At 44.1% G+C, this 26,767-nt stretch overlaps 1 long non-coding RNA gene across 2 annotated transcripts in view; it reads left to right on the top strand.

Annotated features, from left to right (window-relative positions):
* LOC120313467 overlaps positions 1-26,767 on the top strand; it is a 94,345-nt gene that overhangs the window by 175 nt on the left and 67,403 nt on the right. For both annotated transcript variants that reach the window (XR_005558147.1, XR_005558148.1), the window contains exon 2: positions 26,287-26,439. This is a non-coding gene — a long non-coding RNA (uncharacterized LOC120313467). The remainder of the gene's footprint in view (positions 1-26,286; positions 26,440-26,767) is intronic.

Raw genomic sequence — 26,767 nt, 5'->3', positions numbered from 1 at the left:
AGAACGAGGCTGGGGAATTACAGCCAGGGCGAATCACAATTCGCACTTCTTTAGGCAAATGTCGATGGTGTGTTTATCCAGAAAATGCCGTCAAGAAATGGTGGGCTGGCTAGGAGAACAAACACCATGATAAAATCTCTACTAAGGGACTGAAAACATTCAGAGTTCTTTTAGCTTCCCTCTCTCTGTTTGTATGTGCGTAGGAAAATAGATCTAGGTGTCTCTCTTTCCCATATTTCACACAAAAATGGAATAGTGTCATCCAGTGAAACAGAAGTGGTGCAATTCAGAATGATAACTGGATTCAATCCAGATTGCTGGACTGGACGGTCTCTTGGTCTGGTTGAGCAGGGCTCCTTTTTCCTTTCAGAATAACACAGTTGGAAGGGACCTTGGAGGTTTTCTAGTCCAATTCCCTGCTCAAGCAGGAGACCCCATATCATTTCAGACAAGTGGCAAGGAGTTCCACTGGTTAATTGTTCTAGCTGTCAGGAAATTTCTCCTGATTTCTAGGTAGCTTGTCTCCTTGATTAGTTTCCATCCAGCCTTTCCCTTTTGGCTATCCTCTTTCAGAAATAACCCCGCCCCCCCTACTCTTTGCTGATTTCCTATCAGCTAAGTCCCAGCCCACATCCCCACAGGATCAAATGGGAATCAACAGGAAGGCAGAACTCAAAGGAGTCAGGAGCTCTTTCAAGGGCACCAGAGACAAGTTCTGCCTTCAGATCAAAAGGTCCCTCAGTGCTTGTTTCTGGACAATCACAATTTGCAAGAATTCAGGGTGAACTTGGTTTCATCCCATTTGGTCCCTCAGAACCAGGTAGGAAGAGATGGTGGGGAGGCTGGGAAGATAACAGGAGGAACGTTTGTGCACATTCATGAACACCAACTAGCAGTCAGAAGACATGACGAAAACTCCTTAATTGTACAACATATGGACAGATTTTGCCACTGTATCAACTGGGAATGGAATGGAATAGAATAATGATGATAGCCTAAAGTAGACTAGACTAGACTAGATTAGACTGGACTGAACTGGACTGGAATAGAATGGAATGGAATAATGACAATAGGATAGGATAGGATAGGATAGGATAGGACAGGATAGGATGAGAGGAGAGAAGAAAGGAGAGGAGAGGAGGAGAGGAGAGGAGAGGGGAGGAGAGGAGAAAATGGTAATAGAATAGAATAGAATAGAATAGAATAGAATAGAGTAGAGTAGAGTAGAGTAGAGTAGAGTAGAGTAGAGTAGAGTAGAATAGAATAGAATAGAATAGAATAGACCAAGCTAAGTCCAAAAATGCTAGAGAATTCCTGGAAGCCTGGCACTCAGTAATCAGACATCAACAGATACATTGAGATAAATGATATTTACACTCCTTTCAAAAGAGACAATCAAAAAGCCCAAAAGGAAACAAAAGAATCAAAACCTCATTACCAGCAATCAATTGCCAGATAAGCAGAGATTAACTCCAGGATTAACACTAGACCAACAGTCAAGCAGTAAACAACATGACATGACAGCAGTGTTCCAGTATCTGAGGGGCTGTCACAAAGAAGAGGGGTCCACCTATTCTCCAAAGCTCCTGAAGGCAGCAGAAGAACAACGGATGGAAATTTATCAAGGAGGGAACCAATCTAGAAATAAGGATAAATTTCCTGACGGTGAGAACGGCTTCCCTCCAGAAGTTGTGGGTACTCTATCCTAGAGGTTTTCAAGAAGAGATCGGACAGCCATTTGTCCAGAATGATATGGGGTCTCCTGCTTAAGCAGGGGGTTGGACTAAAAGACCTCCAAGGTTCCTTCCAGCTCTATTATTCTGCATTTCTAGTTATGAAGATACGAGAACTTGGCAGGAGATCGTCCCTATCTAGTGAGGTGTGTTGGAAAACACATCACCTTGACCGTCTTTGGGAGATTCCTCTCCGAAGCTAAGCTGAGCTGTACCTGGTTTTTAATTGGAGGGAAGAGAATAGGGGAATCCCAGAGCTATTAAAGTCACTCTGGGAGATAAAGGGGGGGGGGGAAAGCATATATATCAATGCTATATTACTTCTATACCTTCACCAGGAGAATAACATGGATCTGTCCATGTAATAACCAGGAATTAGGGCTGATAAATCTAGTCCCTGGGCGATTCAGGATTTTGCACCCTGAAATAGCAGAAATGTGCAGAAAGGTGTGACTGGTGATATAGCTAGTCCAGTTTCTTCCTTATATTTAATTGCTTGTTTTCCTTCTCGAATGTCTCCAGTGGTTTTCACACTTGGGTGAAATGGTTGCTTCATTACTTCTGTGGTCTTTTTTCTCACACGGGTGAGCCTGGATGGGGGAAAAAAAATCACATTACAAGCCATCAGGTGAGGGCATTGGGTGAGAAGAAGCCGATTCGGAGGGCGAGAACTCAGATATGGCAATATATTCTGTTGGTCCATCCACGTGATCACGTCTAATACATGGTTTTAGGCAGAAAAACGCTCTAGAATATCAAGTGAGGCCTGGGCAGCAACAGAACTATAATCTCCAATTCCAAACCAAATTACAGGTAGTCCTCAATTTATGACTATTCATTTAGTGACCATTCAAAGTTGTTATTGTTGTTGTTGTTTTTGCACTCTCCTCCTCCTCCTCCTCCTCCTCCTCCTCCTCCTCCTCCTCCTTCTTCTTCTTCTTCTTCTTCTTCTTCCTCCTCCTCTTCCTTTTCTTCCTCCTTCTCCTCCTCCCCCTTCCCACAAACCCCTTATAGAACTGATAATATTCCCTAGTTGGGTCATGAAACGTCTGCAAGAAAACCACCAAGCCCAAAGAGCACCAACCACCTCCTCCTCCTCCTCCTCCTCCTCCTCCTCCTCCTCCTCCTCCTCCTCCTCCTCCTCCCCCCTAGTACTGAGTGACTTATGACCATTGCTGTATCCTCATGATCATGTGATCAAAATTCGGATGCTTGGCAACCGGCTCATATTTATGATGGTTGTGGTGTCCTGGGATCACAAGATCCCCTTTTGTGACCTTCCGACAAGCAAAGCCAATGGGGAAAGCAAGGTTCACTTAAACAACTGTGTTACTAATGCAACAAGTGCAGTGATTCACTTAACAACTGTGTCAAAAAAAAAGTTGTAACACGGGGCAAAATTCACTTAACAACAGCTTTGCTCAGCAACGGAAATTTTTGACTCAATTGCGGTCATACGTCAAGGATTACCTCTATTGCTTTTTTTTTTTTTATCAGTGTCCCTTGTAAGCTTCCTTATGTGTTTTTGGTTAGAAGGCCATCTACATGGCCTTTGGGTTTCCATAAAAGCTCTAAGCCCAGAGGGCAGTTGCCAATCCCCACTTCTGACTATGCAGGACTAGGGGCATCAAATATGCAACTGAGATTGGAAAGGAAATTTCTGCTCAGTATTTGTTGAGTCTCATCCAGGTTGATGGTGGCAGCTCTGCCTTTCTTGGGGAACTGAAGAAGGAAAAGAAGAAAGGGAATGAATAGAAGAAAGGAAGGAAGGAGATACGTTATCTAAAGACATGTTATAACAACATAAGGGGGGATTTTGGGGAAAACAGCAGTCCTTTGTGGCAGTCTGCCTTTAGTGTTTTCCCTCCGGTTCCTTCAAGATCAGGAAGAACCAGACAGAAGGTGAGAATTCACAAGAATTTTGAAGGATACAGGAAGGGCATGAAAACACCAATGTTCTTCTTAAACAGAAGAGAATACCAGAATTGGACGGGACCTTGGAGGTCCTCTAGTCTAGTCCAACCCTCGTCTTAGTAGGAGATCACCTACCATTTCAGAGAAATGGCTGTCCAATCTCTTCTTAAACACTTCCAGTGTTGGAGTAGCCACAACTTCTGAAGGTAGTTTCTGTTCCACAGGTTAATTGTTCTCTCTGTCAGGAAACTAATTAATGAATTAATTCTAGATTGATTCTCTCCTTGATTAGTTACAAAGATGGCTTTGAGTGGAAGAAATACTTCCCATCCCAGCCCCAGTGTCAGTCCTGCCTTGAATCTTTAAGCAAGAATGAACCTTGACCCAATTTTTTTGAGAAATGTATAGTTTACTAAAGATCAAGTGGAACTAACGTTTGCCCACCAAATCTCTAAGTGTAATTTCCTCCCCTCTGAAGCACATCCCATTGCTGATCCTCCCCCCCCCATTGTCCAATCAATTTGAAAGAAGATGTTTTTGAAATGGTCATTCTGACTGTAGACTGCCTTTCTTCTCCCAGGGAAACAACCTCCAATGTCCCTTTCAACTCTGATTCTGTTCTGTTCTGTTTCATTCAGTTCCATTCCATTATTTTATTCCATTCCACTTTACGAGACGTTATTCCATCCTACCTACATTGTCACTGCAAAATGTATGACCTATTGCTTTGTTGTTTGTATGTACACAAACAACCAAAGACAAGAGGCTTCTGAAGCAGAGACAAATTCCTTGTGTGTCCAGTCAGACTTGGCCAATAAAGAATATTCTATTCTATTCTATTCTATTCTATTCTATTCTATTCTGTTCTGTTCTGTTCTGTTCTGTTCTGTTCTGTTCTGCTCTGCTCTGCTCTGCTCTGCTCTACTCTACTCTACTCCATTCCATTCCATTCCATTCCATTCCATATTCTAGTCTAGTCTAGTCTAGTCTAGTCTAGTCTAGTCTAGTCTAATCGGAACTGTTCTATTCTATTCTGTTTTGTTCTGTTTTATTCTACTCTACTCTACTCTACTCTACTCTACTCTACTCTACTCTACTCTACTCTACTCTACTCTATCCCATCCCATCCCATCCCATCCCATTCCATTCTCTGTTCTGTTCATCTCAGTGACTCTCTTTTTAAGTCAGCCACAAAGACCTGGGATGGGGGGGGGGAAGCGGAAGGTCAGCATTCCTGGCCATTCCTCAAGACCCCTACAAAGAGCCCACCTACCCTCTCTCTCCCCCTTGAAGACCACATTGATAGCATCCAGAGTACAATGACAAAATCATTTTCTGGATGCTGCAGCACCGTATTCCTTGAACTGTGAGCAAAAGCTGGCAGCAGCTATAAATCAGCTCTGAGCACCAGCACCTGCTGAGACGCCCTGGGGTGAGGCCCAATTGCTTCCCCATTCGAAGATGGCTCATTCTAACATAGTTTTGAACATCTAACCTGCAAGGGGGAGCCACTGCTGTGTTCATGTTGACCTGTGGGCTTTATTTCAAATGTAGGATTCATCAGTCATCCCCCCCCCCCATAACTTAAGGAAGGAGTAAGGGGGCTGTTGCCAGACAGGTGAAATAGTGCAGAGAAGAGCAACAAAGATGGTTAGGGGAATGAAGGCTAAAACAGTTGCAGGACTTGGGAGTGTCTAGTCGAGGACAGGAAGGCCTGGAGGAACGTTGTCCATGGGGTCGCGATGGGTCGGATACGACTTCTCAACTAACAACAAATCTAATGAAAAGGAGGACTTGTGCTTCTTATCCTGCTTTCCAGTGCTTTGGAAAATAAGTTGTCTCCCTCCTCTTTCTAGCAGCCCCTCAAATATTGGAAGATGGCTATCATGTCACCCGTAATCCCTCTTGTCATTCAACCAGACATACCCAATTCCTGCAACCGTTCTTCATATGTTTTAGCTTCCAGTCCTCACGTCCCAAAGGTCCGTAGAGAGAGGTGACCCCTTAAAGCTGGTTGAAATCCAGGTCCACTGTGTCCCCTTGGCCCATCTAAATAGGAGACGCTGCCCCTTATTAACCCTGGGACACACCCACACCCCCGGGGCTGTGTTCAGATGACACCTGTGCAGTTACAAGATTTGAATTGGAATCCTTGCACTGAACAGTGGGCCGGACTTGATGACCTCTTTTACTGCAAGATTTTAAAGAGGATTTATTCAGAGAAGGGGATGAAACCCACATTTTTCCTAAATAAATAAAAGAGTTCTTTTTGCTCCCATCTCCCATGTTATGTGCGCCCATTGACGGATTAAGAGCAAGAAGGAAAAAGAGATTTTTTTTTTTCTTTTCTCCCCGTTAGTTAAAACTGGGTCCCGGTTGCAGCGTTTTCCCTTCTGACCTTTGACCATTCATTTTGGCTTAGGGAAAGCAGCAGCAGCTGTTCCCCATTAAAGTTTGTCAAACCATTCAGTATTTCATTAACCTCCTCCTTAACCTTCTGGGCCATTCAAAACAAAACCGGCAAAGTTCGCCTTTCAGAGGCTAGATAATGACCGAGGCTTCAATACTGCCGATTCTGGCATTATCCTGTCCCCTGTGAGGAATCTTGAACTTTGATCAGCTCAGTTAAAAATTACAATACATTTCAGCCTTTGGCTTTCCTGTCTTGTGTGTTTCTTTCTAAGCTTCCCCTCTATGCACAGGATCTAAAAGGCAGAATTGGCTCCCGGTGATTGCCTGCCCAGAGAGCCACAAGTGATCTCCTAAAGACCAAACAGTTGCCAAGTGTTGCTTTTTGAAACTCCAACGACATTGTGTGTTTTGCAATCTGAGTCAGAAGGGACCTTGGAGGTCTTCTAGTCCAACCCCCTGCTCATGCAGGATATCCCATACTATTCCAGACAAACAGCTGTCCAGTCTTTTCTTGAAAACTTCCAGTGTTGGAGCACCCACAACTTCTGGAGGCAAGCTGTTCCGCTGGTTAATTAACAGAATAACAGAGTTGGAAGAGACCTTGGAAATTAATAATAATAATAATAATAATAATAATAATAATAATAATAATAATAATAACAACTGCTCTGGGATTTCAGAATTCAAACAGACAAGCACCTGCAACATAACACCCCAGACTTAACAATTGTCGATAAGAAAGACAAAAAAGTCTGGATAGTGGACGTGGCAGTGCCTGGAGACAGCAGAATAGACGAGAAAGAACTGGAGAAGATAACAAAATACAAAGACCTACACATAGAAATAGAAAGACTGTGGCAAAAGCAAGCAAGGGTACTACCAATAGTCATAGGCGCCTTGGGTGCAGTCCCAAAACAACTGGAGTACCACTTGAACACCATTGGCATTGACAAATTCGCTATTAGTCAATTGCAAAAGGCGGCCTTACTAGGAACTGCTTCCATCCTGTGACGATATCTGTAATACTATCAAACATCCACATCTGCCTATCAGGTCCTGGGTAAGGACTCGATAGGTAGACAAAATGCCAAATCCAGTCTGAACATCCGAATGACTGTGCGATGATCCATAATAATAATAATAAAGTTGGAAGGGACCTTGGAGATCATCAAGTCCAACCCCCTGCTCAGGCAGGAAACCCTATACCATTTCGGACAAATGGCTGTCCAGTCTCTTCTTAAAAACTTCCAGTGTTGGAGCATTCACCACTTCTGGAGGCAGGTTGTTCCACTGGTTAATTGTTCTCACTGTCAGGAAGTTTCTCCTTAGTTCCAGGTTGCTTCTCTCCTCTTCTCTTCTAGTCCAAGCCTTCACTCAAGCAGGAGAATTTATATCATCCCAGACAAATGGTTGTCCAATCTCTTCTTGAAAACTTCCAATGTTGGAGCACCCACAACCAGAGAAGGCAAGCTGTTCCACTGATTAATTGTTCTCACCCTCAGGAAATTCCTCCTTAGTTCTAGGTTGCTTCTCTCCTTGATTGGTTTCCATCTGTTGCTTCTTGTCCTGCCTTCAGGTGCTTTGGAGAATAGGTTGACCCCCCTCTTCTTTGCGGCAGCCCCTGGATACTAGAACACTGCTATTATGGGAAGAAGCACTTGAGCAAAGGGAACCAGCAATGCCCCACCAGAAAAATAATAATAATATTATTGAGCCCCATCCTCTATAGGACTTTCTCTCAGTTGTGGGAATATGGGATGGATATGGATGGCACCACTAGAAGAGATTAACTGTAGCTTAGGATGGAATTGTGGGGTCCTTGGTGCTCTCTGAGCTTGGTGGTTTTCTTGCCCATGATGTTTTGACACCCAATTAGGTAACATTATCAGTGCTAGGAGAGGGAAGGGGCTGCAGAGAGGAGAAGGAAGAGGGGGAGGGGATAAGGAGGAAGAGGAAGAAGGGGAGGAGAAAGACTGTAGGGTCTTTGGTGCTCTCTGAGCATGGTGGTTTTCTTGCAGGTTTTCTCGATGGTTATCTTACAGATGTCTCATGACCCAATTAGGTCACCTCATCAGTGCTAGAAGGGAGTGAGTTTGTGGAGAGGAGGAGGAGGAGGAGGAGAAGGAGGAGAAGGAGGAGGAGGAGGAGGAGGAGGAGGAGGAGGAGGAGAAGGAGAAGGAGGACATGGCGGTGATGGTCTATGGGTCTTTGGTGCTCTCTGATCATGGTTGTTTCCTTGAAGATGTTTCATTACCCAACTGGGTTACATCTTCAGTTCTTGGATAGCTTTTACTAACCAGATGGGCAACATCTACATTTAACAAACAAACAAACAAATAAAGCAGAAGAAGCAGGACTATCCTTGAGATTAAATTTTGGCAGTGGAGGTAGATCTTCTCCCCTTTCCAGTTACTTTCCAACACCTCCTCAGAGATACAACAATTTTGTGTTTTCCTGAGGGATGGTGAGGGATCCCCCCTCCTCCCCCCCTCAAGTCTGGCAATTCCATCTCCCTTTTTCAGGACCCTGAGATGTCACGTTTGTCTTCTCCATCCCCTTCCATGGGAGTCTGGCAGAGAAGAACAAAGGGCTGTTGTGCCAAGGAGGCGTCCCCCGTTCACCTGAACAAGCTTGCCAATTGTTTCTTGTTGTTTTAATAGCTGTATTTTTGGGAACATGGCCAATTTGTCATTGTATTTTTCCTTTTGTTCCTCAACGTTTACAAGAGACACCGGCAATGTAATTGAGGCTGAAACGCTCTGCTTTAGCAACATGCAAATCACTTGGGAAGAGACAATCAACTCCAATCATGACGCAGAAAAGCAGATGATTTAGCCTCTCCTGGAGAACTTTCTGCCTCCTTGCTACTCCAGCAAAAATGATCTTCCATACAAAGGAATGGCAAAGCTTGGCATCCGTGATCTGCAGTGGAAATGCCTGGTCATTAATTAATTTGAGTTATTGCTAAACCTCTTCCCCTGCAATTGGGAGGTAAGGAGGCTGCAATAAAAACCGAATAACAGGATAACAGAGTTGGAAGGGACCTTGGAGGTCCTCTAGTTCAACCTCCTGCTCAGGCAGGAGTCCCTATACCAGTGGTGGCGAACCTATGGCACGCATGCCAGAGGCGGCACTCAGAGCCCTCTCTGTGGGCATGCGTGCCATGCCCCGGAGATGGCAACCGTCCCTCTTCAACCAGCTGCCCCCTAACTCACCAAGGTCCCACATGGCTGGATGCATCCCAGCATGGCTGGTTTCCCTCCCTCCCCCAGTCCCATCCCTCCTGGCCTCTCATGCTATCCTTTTCCTGGGCACGACCTACTGCATCGCCTCCTCAGTTGTCGGCTGACCATCCAGCTGAGAGGCGGCTTCTCTGAACTGCTGGCGGTGGGCTGCAGAGCCCCAGAGTGCTGGTCGAGGGGCTGGCAGGCTGTGGCTGCTGACAGACACTGTCAGCCCCCATGTGCTGGCTGGCCTCTGTGTGTGGGGGCTGATGGTGTCAGGCAGCAGCTGCCCCGGCCCCTGCCTCGCCTTGCCCTTTGACAATGGCACCCTCACCCTGCCTCGCCTTGCCTCGTCTCACCCCGCAGGATGAGCCTCCTGTCCCATCTGCCAGATCCACCTGGATCTCCAACGCTGCCTGGTCCCCACAGGCGTCCCTCCCCACGAGCAACATCAAGGTGACCACGCCTACCTTGGCCACACCCACCCAGTCTGCCGTCACCACCACAGCTACGCCCACCCAGTGGGCCACGCCCACTTGGCACCTGCTGATACATAAGTGGGTTTTGGGTTGCAGTTTGGGCAGTCGGTCTCTAAAAGGTTTGCCACCACGGCCCTATACCATGGCTGTCCAGTCTCTTCTTGAAAACCTCCAGTGATAGAGTACCCACTGGTTAAGTGTTCTCACTGTCAGGAAATTTCCCTCCCTTCCTTCCTTCCTTCCTTCCTTCCTTCCTTCCTTCCTTCCTTCCTTCCTTCCTTCCTTCCTTCCTTCCTTCCTTCCTTCCTTCCTTCCTTCTTCATAGGAAAATTCCCTTCCTTTCCCTTCCCTTCCCTTCCCTTCCCTTCCCTTCCCATCTCTCTCCCTCTGTGTGTGTGTGAAAAATATATATATGGTAACCACAATGGTAGTATTGAAGTTCACGGCGGATATGCAATATGTGCTGAAGTAGAGGAGCTTTGATTGTCTGGTCTTGGACCCCTTCCTCTTAAATTTTGACCCCCCCATGTCCCTCCTTCCTTTCCCTGTCAGTGGGCAATATCTATCCTCCATCTCCATCCTGTATTTTTCTTCATGTTTTGAGGGAAAGTCAGGGGAGGAGAGAGCCTGTGTCTGTGTACTTTGAAGTGTGATTTGTGTGTGGGGAAGGGGGAGGGAGAGAATGGCTGGTATACGCAGACAAGGGATCAATTAATTCTATATATGGGCTCCATATTTTACAGGCAATTAAATTTAACCAATGGTTACAAATTCTACTACTACTACTACTACTACTACTACTACTACTACTACTACTACTACTACTATTATTATTATTATTGATCATCGCACAGTCAGCCAGATGTTCAGACTGGATTTGGCATTTTGTCTACCTATCGAGTCCTTATCCAGGACCTGGGATAGGCAGATGTGGATGTTTGATGGTATTACAGATATCGTCGCAGGATGGAAGCAGTTCCTAATAAGGCCGCCTTTTGCAATTGACTAATAGCGAATTTGTCAATGCCAATGGTGTTCAAGTGGTGCTCCAGTTGTTTTGGGATTGCACCCAAGGAGCCTATGACTATTGGTACTACCCTTGCTTGCTTTTGCCACAGTCTTTCTATTTCTATTTGTAGGTCTTTGTATTTTGTTATCTTCTCCAGTTCTTTCTCTTCTATTCTGCTATCTCCAGGCACTGCCACGTCCAATTATTATTATTATTATTATTATTATTATTATTATTATTATTATTATTATTATGGATCATCGCATAGTCAGCCAGATGTTCAGACAGGATTTGGCATTTTGTCTACCTATCGAGTCCTTACCCAGGACCTGGGATAGGCAGATGTGGATGTTTGATGGTATTACAGGTAGAGTATTATTATTATTATTATTATTGTTGTTGTTGTTGTTGTTGTTGTTGTTATTATTTTTGGCTCCTGCCCTTTTCATGGAATGGATATCTTGACAGTGTCGATATCCACACAGATCCTACGGTGACCCCAGCACAGGTATTAACTGAGCACAAGAAAATCTGCAAGCTGACTTCAATTATATCTGACAACTCCAGAGTGACACAGTGGGAAAGCTGATCATTACACAGGATTTTGCGCGCTCTCTCTCTCTCTGTATGTGTATGTGCATACATCCCCGTGAGTTGCTCTCACACAGAGTGCCTTCCTTTGGGGGAAATCGCACTAAATCCAGGTCAGAGTCATCATCTCTTTTTTAAAAAAATGACATAATATGCCAAAAGCAAAGCTTAGAGTTTGGCTCCCTTGCAACTGGCAGCCAGGCCACTTGCTTTGGGACACACAAACAGTGCACAAAGCCCAGGGCCTCTTCAATGGCATGGCCAGCGCATTCTGTCCAGCCAAGCTGCTGGACTCCTTCAACCCCACTATGAGTGTGTTATTCTTGTCCAAATGGGGGTTGCCAGCATACAAACCATAGGTTTTTTTTGCCTATCTCTGCCCGTTTCCCATCCCGTGACTTATGGCATCCTCCTCAGTCATTATAGAGGCAATACAGATAGTCCTCGACTTACAATAATTTACCTAATGACCATTTGAAATTACGACGGCGCTGAAAAAAGTGACTTTCACACTTACAACCATCGCAGCAATCCCTGTAGTACAGGGGTGTCAAACTACCGGCCCACGGGCTGGACGTGTCATGTGGGAGCTGCTCCCATCCCATTGCCGGCAATGGCAAAACCAGCCCGATACATTGCGCGATGTCACATGACGTCGCGAGTTTGACATGCCTGCTGTAGTATGTGATCAAAATTCAAAGGCTTGGCAACTGACATATTTATGCAATTTGACTATATGAATTTTCCAAACAACAATTTTCCAATCATTTACTATAATAATCTTTTTTTTTTTAACTTTGAAATTCAAATATATCCAATCCCAATTTCTGCCATGGGCAGTTCATGCATGTCTGAACGTTCTTTGCAATTCCTATTTCTGAAAAACTGACACATTTTACATTTTATTTTGCCTGTATCTGAATGTTAACGCCTGGCTAAAACCAACATCTTTAGCCGTTCTTCATCATCTTCAGGCTGAGGTCTTCGGCTTCGTGCTTGTGCACAAATATCTATCTCTATCTCTATCTCTATCTCTCTATATCTATCTATCTATCTATCTATCTATCTATCTATCTATCTATCTATCTATCTATCTATCTATCTATCTATCTATAGGTCTTTGGTTATTCGGGTTTTCTCCCGCATAAAATTGGAAGTGTCTTGGTGACGTTTCAATGAAGTCCCATTCGTCATCTTCAGGCTGAGGTTTTCGGCTTCATGCTTGTGCACAAATATCTATATCTATATCTATATCTATATCTATATTTATATCTATATCTATAGCTATAGCTATAGCTATATCTATAGCTATATCTTTGTAGGTCTTTGGTTATTCGGGTTTTCTCCCATGTAAAATTGGAAGTGTCTTGGCGACGTTTCGACGAAGTCTCATTCGTCATCTTCAGGCTGGTGCTTTCGGCTTCGTGCTTCTAGAAGCACGAAGCTGAAAGCACCAGCCTGAAGATGATGAATGAGACTTCGTCGAAACGTCGCCAAGACACTTCCAATTTTACATGGGAGAAAACCCGAATAACCAAAGACCTACATACAAACACCCGCAAAAACCTCAGAAAACATCTATCTATCTATCTATCTATCATCTATCTATCTATCTATCTATCTATCTATCTATCTATCTATCTATCTATGTAGGTCTTTGGTTATTCTGGTTTTCTCCTGCGTAAAATTGGAAGTGTCTTGGCAACATTTCGACAAAGTCCCATTCGTCATCCTGGTGTTTTCGGCGAATACCAGCCTGAAGATGACGAATGGGACTTCGTCGAAACGTCGCCAAGACACTTCCAATTTTACACGGGAGAAAACCCGAATAACCAAAGACCTACATACAAACACCTGCAAAAACCTCAGAAAACACACACACACACACACACATATACATATACATAAACATAAACATAAATATATACATATATACATATATACATATATACATATATATATATATATATATATACACACATATATATATATATATATGTATGTATATATATATATATATATGTGTGTGTGTGTGTGTGTGTGTGTGTGTGTGTGTGTGTGTTTTCTGAGGTTTTCGCGGGTGTTTGTATGTAGATCTTTGGTTGTTCGGGTTTTCTCCCGCGTAAAATTGGAAGTGTCTTGGCGACGTTTCGACGAAGTCCCATTCGTCATCTTCAGGCTGGTGTTTTCAGCTTCGTGCTTCGAGCAGCAATTGCTTCTCGAAGCACGAAGCTGAAAACACCAGCCTGAAGATGACGAATGGGACTTCGTCGAAACGTCGCCAAGACACTTCCAATTTTACGTGGGAGAAAACCCGAACACACATACACACATACACACACACACACACACACACACACATATATATATGTATGTATGAATATATGTATGTATGTATGTATATATATATATATATATATATATATATATATATATATATATATATGCCATTGTATTTTTCCTTTTGTTCCTCAACGTTTACAAGTGACACTGGCAATGTAATTGAGGCTTCAGGTGCTTTGGGGAATACGTTGACCACCTCTTCTTTGTGGCAACCCCTCAAATATTGGAAGACTGTTGTCATTAAGGTCAAGATGTAATAATACCAATGTATACCACACTAATGAGGCCATGTCTGGTTATCGCAATACAAAAAAGATGTTAAGATCCTGGAAAGAGTGCAGAAAAAGAGCAACAAAGATGATTAAAGGACCGGAGGCTAAATCGTATGATGAACAGTAGAGGGAGCTAGGCTTGTCTAGCTTAACAAAGAGAAAATTATGGGGGTGATGATAACTGTTTTCCAGTACTTGAGGGGCTGGCACAAAGAAGAGGTGGTCAAGCTGTTCTCCAGAGCACCTGAAGGCAGGATAAGAAGCAATGGATGGAAACTAACGAAGGAGAAAAGCAACCTAGAACTAAGGAGAAATTTCCTGACAGGGAGAACAATTAACCAGTGGAACTGTCTATCCCCAGAAGTTGTGGGTGCTCCATCACTGGAGACTTTTAAGAAGAGACTAGACAACCATTTGTCTGGAAAGATATAGCATCTTCTGCTTGAGCTGGGAGTTGGACGAGAATGCCAAGGTCCCTTCCAGCCCTAAGATTCTATGTTCTTCTTTGCAAGCCAGACTCTGGCCTTCTGAGTGTTCTTCTCCTCTGTGTCTCCATTTCTCTTGCAAGCTTCCTCCATCAGCCTCCTTCCTCCACGTCTGTGAGCTGGAGAGAGGTTGGAAGCCCTTGGCGTTGCTGCTTCTGAGTCCAATCAAGCGCTCCTCCAATCTAAAAATCTCTCAGCCAGGGCCTTTAAGAAATGTCGGGGAATATAATGTGCCGTTTACCCCAGGCTTTGGAGAGGAAAGGATCCTAAATCTTGGAAGCCTCTCTTTCTCAGCGGGGCCTGAAATGTCCTCATTTTGCAAAAGTCACTCTGGTGAGATGTTCTGTTGCTGTAGGCTGCCTTCCAAAAAAAAACCCCCCATGAATTATGAGGTGTTTAATAGCAGGAGATAAACAAGGACAGTCTGGAGCAATCACAGTTTGTCGGTCAAGCTTGCAAATGTTACCTGCAGGAGTTTGTGGACCGTTTGTGATTTCGTTTGGAAGTGGAGAAAGATTTGGACTGTGTGCATTTTTCATTCAGTACCACATTCTCAAAACAAAGAGAACCCTGTGCTTTTAAGATGCTGAGACTCCCAGTAGAGCAACAAAGATGATACAATGCAGAATACAAAATAACAGAGTTGGAAGGGACCTTGGAGGTCTTCTAGTTCAACCCCCTGCTCAAGCAGGAGACCCCATACCATTTCAGACAAATGGCTGTCCAGTCCCTTCTTCAAGACCTCCACAACTTCTGGAGGCAAGTAGTTCCGCTGATTATTTTTTCTCACTATCAGGAAATTTCTCCTTAGTTCTAAGTTGCTTCTCTCCTTGATTAGTTTCCATCTGTTGCTTCTTGTCCTGCCTTCAGGTGCTTTGGAGAGTAGGTTGACCCCCTCTTCTTTGTGGCAGCCCCTCAAACATTGGAAGACTGCTATCATATGTCATCCTACTCCTTCTTTTCATTAAACAAGACATACCGAATTCCTGCAACTGTTCTTCATATGTTTTAGCCTCCAATCCCCTGATCATCTTTGTCACTCTTCTCTGTACTCTTTCTAGGGTCTCAACCTCTTTTTTATGTCATGGTGACCAAAACTGGATGCAATATTCCAAACTTGAGCTTACCAAGGCATTAAAAGTGGTAGTATCCTTTCTCGTGATCTTTTCTATCTCTCTGCTAATGCAGCCCAGGATTGCACTGGCTTTTTTGGCAGCTGCAACTCACTAAAGCACGGGTCTTCAAACTTGGCCCTTTTATTACTTGTGGACTTCAACTCCCAGAATTCCTCAGCCAGCATTGCTGGAATTGGGTATGTGAAGTTTAATGAAGAGAAGGACGAGGGGGGACATGATAGCAGTGTTCCTGTATCTCAGGGGCTGCCACAAAGAAGGGGGAGTCAAGCTGTTCTCCAGAGCACTTGAAGGCAAGACAAGAAGCAAAGGATGGAAACTAACCAAAGAGAGAAGCAACCTGGAATTAAGGAGAAATTTTCTGGCAGTGAGAACAATTAACCAGTAGAACAACCTGCCTCCAAAAGCGGTGAATACTCCAACACTGGAAGTTTTTAAGAAGAGACTGGAAAAGCCATTTGTCTGAAATGGTATAGGGTTTCCTGCCTGAGCAGTGGGTTGGACTAGATGACCTCCAAGGTCCCTTCCAACATTATTATTATTATTATCATCATCATCATCATCATCATCATCATCATCATCATCATCATTCCAGGGTCATGTGATCCCCTTTCGCCACCTTCTGACAAACAAAATCAATGGGGAACTCAGATGTACTTCACAACTGTGCTACTATGCTAACTTAACAACTCCAGTGATCCACTTAACAACTGTGGCAAGAAAGGTTTTAAAATGTGGCCAAACCCATTTAATAAATGTCTCACTTAGCAACAGAAATAACAGAATAACAGAGTTGGAAGGGACCTTGGAGGTCATGTAGTCCAACCTCCCGCCCAAGCAGGAGACCCTACACCATTTCTGACAGTGGGCAGTCCAGTCTCTTCTTGAAAGCCTCCAGTGATGGAGCACCCACAACCTCCATTGGCTGATTGTTCTCACTGTTAGAAAATTCCTCCTTATTTCCAGGTTGAATCTCTCCTTGATCAGTTCCCATCCGTTATTCCTTGTCTGGCCTTCAGGTGCTTTGGAAAACAGGCTGATCCCCTCTTCTCTGTGGCAGCCCCTCAAATATTGGAAGACTGTTGTCATGTCTCCCCTGGTCCTTCTCTTCACTAGACTAGCCAGGCCCAGTTCCTGCAACCGTTCTTTATATGTTTTAGCTTCCAGTCCCCTGATCATCTTTGTTGTTCTTCTCTGCATTTTTTTTTAGTGTCTCAACATCTTTTGTATAGTGTGTTGACCAAAACTGGATGCAGTATTCTAGATGTGGTCTTACTAAGGCTTCATAGAGTGTTGTTAGTACCTCAAGTGATCTTGATTGAATCCCTCTGTTAATACAGCTTAGGATTGCATTGGCATTTTTGGCTGCCACTGCACACTGTTGGCTCATATTTAATTGATTGTCCACTGAGACGCCAAGTTCCCTCTTACAGTTACTGCTATTAAGCCTGGTTTCACCCAGTCTATATGTGTACTTATGGTTTTTCTTGCCTAAGTGTAAAACTTTAGTTTTTTCTACACTGAATTTCATTTTGTTAGATAGAGCCCAGAGTTCAAGTCTGTCAAGATCCATCTGGATCTTGAGCCTAACATCAAGGGCGTTGGCTATTCCTGCCGGCTTAATATATCTGCAAATTTGATAAGTTCCCCTTCCATTCCCTCATCCAAGTCGTTTATGTGGTCATAACTCAAGGGCTACTTGTACTATCATTTTATCTTTTTTTAAAAAATAAACTTTCATGGCTATTTCTAAAAGGGAATTTCCATGAACGTTAAATTCTTCTCTACATTCCCAATACATTTTTACAATCCTGCTTTTCCTTCCTTTCCAAAGCCACCCTGCTAAAATCATCTTCTTTAATAACGCCAAGGTATTATCATTTAATTAACATCTTTAAATTCTTTCAAGTAATTAAGGCATTGCCATGTGCACGGCAGCATCAGATGAATCCAAACCAACATTCATTTGATCACCTAAAATTGCTGTAGACAGGATCTCTGCCAGCACCCATTCATTTCCAGACTCAGAAATGACTTGTGGCTGATATTTTGGTAAAACCAGTCAACAGCTTTGAATTTCTATAGGGATGCAGGAGAAAGATTTTTTAAGGATTTCTCTCTGTCATGTATCCACCCACAGTCCCCTCTCCAGATGCAAGTTCCATCAATCAGAATAGAGATGGAAGAGACCTTGAAGGTCTTCTAGTGCAGGACTTTTCAACCTTTTCACCCATTGTACCACTCTTAGGATATGACAATATCCAAGTACCACCAGTTGCCTAGCAAGGTGTCAAAAACTTGATGATCCCCCCCAAAAGGAAAAAAGTGATGAAGTACAGGTAGTCCTCAACTTACAACAGTTCGCTTAGTGAGTATTCAAAGTTACAACGGCACTGAAAAAAGTGCCCCCCAAGCCACCGCCAAGCAAGACACCTGCCTGCCCACCCGGCGGCGCTCTTCCTCCTGGCCGAGGTTTCCATTGTTGTGAGCATTTCTGTTGAGGATTGGCAGCGGGGCTGGGGGGTGGGTGTTTGGTCTTTATTGCCGTCTGCTGGGTGGTTGCAGCAGGTTTTGGTCACGTCACATGATCCTGGGACACTGTGACCATCATAAATATGAATCAGTTGCCAAGCATCTGAATGTAAATCACAAGACCCTGGAGATGCTGCAACTTTCCACCTGATCGGCACTTCTTCTGGGCTCATCAGAAGCACCAGGATCAGCGCCGAACTCCAGCTGGAGCCTGGCGCTGATCCTGACGCTTCCACAGAGCCCTGACAGACCCTGACAACCCTGCTGAGCCCTGACAACCCTGCTGAGCCATCTCTCGCTCAGGCTTGTGCTGTGCTGCCACCGATTCAGCTCATTCACTTCCCCCACTACCACTTTTCTAGGATGGTCGCATACCACCTGCCAGGTGCCAATGTACCACAGGTGGTACCCGTACCACTGGTTGAAAAGCCCTGTTCTAGTGCAACCCCCTGCTCAAGCAGGAGACCTGTACCATTTCAAACAAATGGCTGTCCAGTCTCTTCTGGAAGACCTCCAGTGTTGGAGCACCCACAACTTCTGGAGGCAAGTTTTTCAACTGATGAATTGTCCTCACAGTCAGAAAATTTCTCCTTAGTTCTAGGTTGCTTCTCTCCTTGATGAGTTTCCATCTGTTGCTTCTTGTCCTGCCTTCGGGTGCTTTGCAGAATAGGTTGACCCCACTCTTCTCTGTGGCAGCCCCTCAAATATTGGAAGATGCTATTATGTCATCCCTGGTCCTTTTGTTTGTTAACAATACTTCCAAATGCTTCTTCATGCAATCATCAATCATTCTCCAGAATTGACACCCACTAAATTTCTTTTAGTTACAACAGGCATCTCAGTGGATCTGTCACCATGGACATTTTGCTTAATAATTGGCCATGCCTAAAAATGGTGGTGCTTCTATTTTATTTCTTGGGCTTGTTGTGCTCACAATGGTTATGATCTTTGTTGCAGCTGCTTATTTCCCACTAGAAGTGAAGACATCCTCAACACTTTACTTCCGTTACTTCAAACTTCCACTTTCGTTTCATCTCAAATTCTCTTCTCTGGTTCCTTTCCAAAATTCATTTAACTCTCTTCTCTTGCCTTTGTTCTTTCAGCTCTCCCCCCTCCCGCTCCCCGCATTGTATGGTCTTTAATTAATTTATTAATTCATTCATTCAATCTATCACATAATTGTCCAGTTATGTTCACAGGAATCTGCCAAAGTTTGTAACTTTGCTACAGAGGCATTGTGTACTTTGCTCATTTCCTTGTAAAGAAACACCGCTGTAAGATTTCTTGGTACGTCACAACTTTAAGATTTCTTTAAAAGTACCTGCAGCTTTTGCTTATCAGACACCTGGTCAACGGGGGAAAATGGACATTGTCATCCTCTCCAACAATTTGCAGTAACAAGGCGGCCGGTAATTTCATCCTCTTTTTATCTGCTAACCTCTTAGAAATAGTCCTCAGCTTTTTATCCTTTGATTATCCCAAAGGTGCTTTTTCAAGAGGCAACTGAACTTTCTTATTTTTCTTGTAGACCTTTTCTTGAAGACCTTTTGCCTCTCATCCAAGTAGCTTCTTCAGCTCTGACTGGGTGGTGGGGAATGGAAAGATTTATATTCCTTGCAATCGTCTGGTTTTTAGTACTCTTTCTGAACATGGTTGAGACCACCTGGAGGTGTGTCTGTGCCCTTGGATTCCCCTGAATCAGAATGCAAATGGGTGTGGAACCTTCTTGGAACTGCTGAAAGGACTTTATAGATCAGGGGTCCCCAACCCCCAGGCCATGGATCAGTACCAGACCATGGCATGTCAGCAACCGATCCACCCAAACTAACAAACAAAGCCCCATCCGTGAGATGCAGGCAGCACACAAAACCACACAGCCTCCAGTCCGTGGAAAAACCTATTTCCATGGAACCGGTCCCTGGTGCCCCAAAGGTTGGGGGCCTCTTGTGTAGATGGGTGATGCCGTATCCCCCCCCTCTGTTGAGGGAGGGCTGTTCAATTTTGAGATAGATGGCCTCTTTGACCCCTCTTTCAAACCAGTGGTCCTCTCTGTCCAAAATGTGGACTTTGCTGTCTTCAAAAGAGCGACCCTTGTCTTTCAAATGCAGATGGACTGCTGAATTTTGACCTGATGGGTTTGTTGTCCTATGTCAGTGATGGTGAACCTTTTAGAGACCGAGTGCCCAAACTGCAAACCAAAACCCACTAATGCATCGTTGGATGCCAGATGAGTATGGCCCATTGGGTGGGTATGACCCATTGGCTGGGTGTGACCCATTGGCTGGGCGTGGTTGCTGTGGTAATGACAGACTGGGACTAAAAAGTTCAATCAATCAAACCCAACTTTGCAAGATCTTTTTTTTTTCTGTGAGAAGTTGAGATTAACTGATTGATTGAACCTTTTTTTTTTTGTACACGGTGGCGGAGGCCTAAAGCGAAAAGGTTTTATAAAACCCAGCTGAAGGCCTAGGACTGGGGCGACAGCGCGCGTACCCACAAAGAGGGCTCTGCGTGCCACCTCTGGCACCCATGCCATAGGTTCACCACCACTGTCCTATGTTGTGCCATGCGTTTGTGAGGTGGTTGTTTCATTTCCCCAATGTACAGATCTGCACATGGCTCATTGCACTGTACTGAATATACCACATTGCTCAGATTGTGTCTGGGTGTTTTATCCTTGGGTCTTTCAATATTTGAGGGGCTGCCACAAAGAAGAGAGGGTCAACTTATTTTCTAAACTAAAGCCCCTGAAGACAGGACAAGAAGCAACTGATGGAAACTAATCAAGGAGAGAAGCAACTTGGAACTAAGGAGAAACTTCCTGACAGTTAGAACAAATTAATCAGTGGAGCAGCTTGCCTTCAGAAGTTGTGAATGCTCCAACTCTGGAAGTTTTTAAGAAAAGATTGGGCAACCATTTGTCTGAAAGGGTATAAGTTTTCCTGCCTGAGCAGGGGGTTAGACTAAAAGACCTCCAAGGTCCCTTCCCACTCTTATTATTTAGTTAAACATCGTCTAAGATCACAAGGAACCTAGAAGTGAAAACTAAGGAAGAAAAGCTAGGATCCATGTAGGGTTGAGTTGAACATTCCAGGATGACTTCAAGGGCTGGAGAACCATCTGCCTGCACACCCAACAGTCTCTTTTCATCTACTCATTTACACCTATTACAATTCACTTCTAAGAAGTGCAGCTCACCAGGACACCCACAGGGCATCCTGCTCACCTACTTTATTTAAAAATCTTTTTGAATTAAAGGAAGGTTGGAAAAGGAATCAGGCGGGTTGCATTGCGTCTTCCATCCTAGTTATTTGTAGAAATGCTTCTTTTGGGACAAGAGAGAGAGTCTTCTCCTGGCTGATGGGCATTGGACAATTGGTCAAAACCATCCTGGCAACTCTTAAGCTAGGTTTCTTAAGCTTGGCAACTTTAAGATGGGTGGACTTCACACAATCAGATTTCCCCAGCCAGCATGTCTGGGCATCAACTCCCAGAATTCTGCTGGTTGGTGTCCTCAACATTTGGAGATTTAGTTCAATGTTTCTTAAGGGTGGCAGCTTTAAGATGGGTTGACTTCAACTCTCAGAATTCCCCAGCCAGAATGCATCACTGCATTTATCTCCAGAAGTGCCCAAGAAGTATCCAAAGTAGTACTTAATACCAGCTCCTGGACATCATGAATGCTCTGGGATCATCTTTTCCTTGACCACAAAAGGAGGAGAAGGTTGTTCTTCTGCCCTTCCCAGGTTCATCAATAAGATGGTAAGGGACATAGAATCATAGATTCCTAGGGCTGAAAGGAACCTTGGAGGTCTTCTAGTGTCCACCCATCTGCCCAAGGAAGGAGTCCTTATTCGGAATGAAGACAAATATACAGCAAATGTAAGGCAAGTATCCTGGCAAATATCCCAGGATAATTTTGCAGGAACCAATCTGGGTGGGTCACTGAGACCAAAGATTTAATCTTCTGAGCTTTTGGACTTGTACTGGAGCCCATCTTCAGGGATTTTCTCAACAGAATGTGTGACACAGAATGTGTGACAAGAGAGAAATAATAATAATAATAATAAAAAATAAATAAATAAATGAAGAACAGAATAGAGGCATGGGAAGACAAAGCACTACATGGCCAATACATGAAAAAAATAGCTGGAAAAGCAGATAATAACAAGACCTGGCAATGGCTAAGAGCAGGAAAATTGAAGAAAGAGACCGAGGGACTAATTCTGGCTGCACAAGACCAAGCCTTAAGGACAAATGCCTATAAAGTCAAAATTGAGAAGACAGCAACAGACAGTAAGTGCCGCCTATGCAAAGAAGCTGAAGAAACAGTGGACCACCTGGTAAGCTGTTGCAAGAAGACTGCACAGACTGACTACAAGCAGCGGCATGACAAAGTAGCAACAATGGTGCATTGGAAGATCTGCAAAAAATATCATTTGCCTGTAAGCCAAAACTGGTGGGATCATAAAATAGAGAAAGTCATAGAAAATGATAAAATTAAACTGCTCTGGGACTTCAGAATTCAAACAGACAAGCACCTGCAACATAACACCCAGACTTAACAATTGTCGATAAGAAAGACAAAAAAGTCTGGATAGTGGACGTGGCAGTGCCTGGAGACAGCAGAATAGATGAGAAAGAACTGAAGAAGATAACAAAATACAAAGACCTACAAATAGAAATAGAAAGACTGTGGCAAAAGCAAGCAAGGGTAGTACCAATAGTCATAGGCTCCTTGGGTGCAATTCCAAAACAACTGGAGAACCACTTGAACACCATTGGCATTGACAAATTCGCTATTAGTCAATTGCAAAAGGCGGCCTTACTAGGAACTGCTTCCATCCTGCGACGATATCTGTAATACTATCAAACATCCACATCTGCCTATCCCAGGTCCTGGGTAAGGACTCAATAGGTAGACAAAATGCCAAATCCAGTCTGAACATCTGGCTGACTGTGCGATGATCCATAATAATAATAATAATAAAGTTGGAAGGGATCTTGGAGGTCATCCAGTCCAACCCCCTGCTCAGGCAGGAAACCCTATACCATTTCGGACAAATGGCTGTCCAGTTTCTTCTTTAAAACGTCCAGTGTTGGAGCATTCACTGCTTCTGGAGGCAGGTTGTTCCTCTGGTCAATTGTTCTGTCAGGAAGTTTCTCCTTAGTTCTAGGTTGCTTCTTTCCTTGATTAGTTTCCATCCGTTGCTTCTTTTCCTGCCTTCAGGTGCTTTGGAGAATAGCTTGACTCCCTCTTCTTTGTGGCAGCCCCTTGCTTAGTTTCCATCCATTGGAATGGAATAATAATAATAATAATAATAATGATAAAGTTGGAAGGGACCTTGGAGATCAACTAGTCAAACCCCCTGCTCAGGCAGGAAACCCTATACCAGTGGTTCTCAACCTTTTTAATACCGCGACCTCCAACCGGTTGTAAGTCGAGGACTACTCAACCGGTCGTAAGTCGAGGACTACTCAACTGGTGCAGCACCGTTTGCAGAATGGGACTTTTGGTGGGCTCAGCAGGGCAGAGACAGCCGGGACAATTCCTATTGGCTTTTGAAAGCCAATAGAATTAGACTCTATTCAAGAGAGTCTATTCTATTGGCTTTTCAAAAGCCAATAGAATAAAAGGGAGTAGCACAGCTAAGGAAAAGGGGAAAAAAATGGCGGACTGCGTTGTTTGGCGACCCCCGTGAAATGGTCGTTTGACCCCAAATGGGGTCCCGACCCACAGGTTGAGAACCACTGCCCTATACCATTTTGGACAAATGGCTGTCCAGTCTCTTCTTAAAAACTTCCAGTGTTGGCGCATTCACTGCTTCTGGAGGCAGGTTGTTCCTCTGGTCAATTGTTCTAACTGTCAGGAAGTTTCTCCTTAGTTCTAGGTTGCTTCTTTCCTTGATTAGTTTCCATCCGTTGCTTCTTTTCCTGCCTTCAGGTGCTTTGGAGAATAGCTTGACTCCCTCTTCTTTGTGGCAGCCCCTGAGATATTGGAAGGCTGCTATCATGTCCCCTCTCATCCTTCTCTTCATTAAACTAGACATACCCAATTCCAGCAACCGTTCCTTATGTTTTAGCCTCCAGTCCCCTAATCATCTTTGTTGCTCTTCTCTGTACTCTTTCTAGTTCCTGAGGATGGGCTCCAGCACAAGTTCAAAAGCTTGGAAGACTAAACCTCTGGTCCCAGTGACGGACCCAGATTGCATCCTGCAGTCCTTATTTCATCCCAGACAAATGGTTGTGCAATCTCTTCTTGAAACCCTTGAGTGGTGGAGCACCCACAACTTCTGGAGGCAAGCTGTTCCACTAGTTGATTGTTCTCACTGTCAGGAAATTTCTCCTTAGTTCCAGGTTGCTTCTCTTCTTGATTAGTTTCCATCTGTTGCTTCTTGTCTTGCATTCAGGTGCTTTGGAGAATAGGTTGACTCCCCTCTTTCTTCTGACAGCCCTTCAAGGGTTTGAAGATGTCCATCCTATAAAGAAGGGAACTCCACAACTCATCTTGCTTGAGCAGGGCATTAAACTAGAAGACCTCCAAGGTCCCTTCCAACTCTGTTATTTGTTGCTAGACTAGAGGATGTTTATGGAGATTCTCGGTCATCTAAGTCATGGATGTCCCAAAGATGGTTTTTCAAGAGGCAACTGGACTTTCTTTGTTTTTCCTTCTCAGAATAACAGAATAAAAGAGTTGGAATGGATCTTTGAGGTTTTCTATCCCAACCTCCTTCTCAAGCATGAGACTCTGTACCATTTCAGACAAATGTCAGTCTAATCAGTTCTTGAAAGCCTCCAGTGATGGAGCACCCACAACTTCTGGAGGCAAGCTGTTCCACTGATTGTTCTCACTATCAGGAAATTCTCCTTCAGTTCCGACTGAAGAAGACCTGAAGAAGCAAAATATCTTCAAGGAAAAACAAAGAAAGTCCAGTTGCTTCTTGAAAAAAAAAACCCTTTTGGGTTGCTGGAGGATGTTCGGATTGTTGCAGCCCATTTCTGCACCATGGTTAGCCACCCAAAATGACAGTTGCGTTTGGCCTTTAGATAAGCAGTTCATTTCAGATGCAGGAGGCTCAGAAAACAGTCCCTGGAGCAAATCTGAAAAAAAACAAAACAAAACCCTGATTTGTATGGAGGAAGGTTGTCTGTGCTGGATTGTTTCAGAGGTCATCCGATATGCTACGTGCGTTCACATAGCAAGCCAGACAGGGCTGGGGGGGTCTAGCCAGTAAGTTCTCTAGCAGGTCTGCACCTTCTCTAGAAAAAAAAAGGAAAAAAGAAATTGGGGCCAGGGAATTTCCTGGGAATAGCAAGGCACACTTCCCAAAATTAAAAGTCACAAGGTTTCCTGGAAGCCTTTCAACAGAAGCAGCTTTTACACAGAGGATGGGCCATTAAAGCAAACATGCAGATGGTGCTTATCATCTTTGCCAGCATATGTAAGAATGGCTGAAGGAAAATGGAACAGAAAACAGAAAATGGAAGGAACCTTGGAGGTCTTCTAGTCCAACTCCTTGCCTGTGGCAGGAGCTCTTAGAAAAGCAGAATAATAGAACAGAATAACGCAGTTGGAAGGGATCTTGGAGGTCTTCTAGTCCAACCCCTAGTTCATGCAAGAAATCCTACACCATTTCATGCAAATGGCTATCCAATCTCTTCTCGAAAACCTCTAGTGATGGAGCACCCACCACTCCTGAAGACAAGCTGTTCCACTGATTAATTGTTCTCACTGTCAGGAAATTTTTCCTTAGTTCTTGGTTGCTTCTCTCCTGGATTAATTTCCATCCATTGTTTCTTGTCCTGTCTTCAGGTGCTTTGAACATATTTCTCGACCTCAACCACTCTAATGTTTGTGGACTTTAACTCCCAGAATTCCCCAGTCAGCTGTGTCCATCCATCTTAGAGCTGGCAAAGTTGAGGTATCAAAATGTGGACTCTAGGAATGTCCAGAGACCCCCCCCCCAGAAAAGTCTCTACAGCCTGGATGAGGAAGATTCTTGACACTGTTTTGGGTCTACAGCTCTGCCTTGAAAGATGATAATCAAAAATGGTTGTTTTGTCGCTGAGGGCTCATCAGATCTTTGATTGAAAGAATAAAAAGATGAAGCTTCACCAGCAGGAAGCTAATTGGATTCTCTTATATCTTTTCCATTTAGGAGCTGATTGGAGATGGCGGGGAGCTTCGAGTTGACCTCAGGGAATGCCATCCAGCCAGGCTGCTCCACGAGAGATGCCCACGGTTTCATGAACATGTAGCAAATGATTGTAGTTGGAAATATCAGAATGCTGCATCCAGGCATGTCCAACAGGTAATGGAAAAATAGCTGTGATAGCCTGAAGGTGTAGCATCCTGGAGGTCATAGAATCACAGAATCATACAGTCAAAGAGCTGGAAGGGACCTTGGAGGTCTTCATCCAAACCTCTGCTCAAGTAGGAGACCTTATTGCATCCCAATGGAGCACCATAACTCAGGAAGGCAAGCTGTTCCATTGGTTAATTGTTCTCACTGTCAGGAAATTCCTCCTTATTTCCAGGTTGGATCTCCCTCTGAGGAGCTTCTATTCACTGCTTCTTGAGAGGTTGGGATGATTCGGAGGGGAAGGTCCAACTGGTGAGGAGAACACTCAGGACTTGAT

The sequence above is a fragment of the Crotalus tigris genome, unplaced genomic scaffold, assembly GCF_016545835.1.
Source record: "Crotalus tigris isolate CLP2741 ecotype Arizona unplaced genomic scaffold, ASM1654583v1 scf7180000018684.1183181, whole genome shotgun sequence".
Classification (NCBI taxonomy): Eukaryota; Metazoa; Chordata; class Lepidosauria; order Squamata; family Viperidae; genus Crotalus; species Crotalus tigris.
The sequence above is the reverse complement of the archived record's forward strand: the minus strand, read 5'-3'. Positions and strand labels throughout refer to the sequence as shown.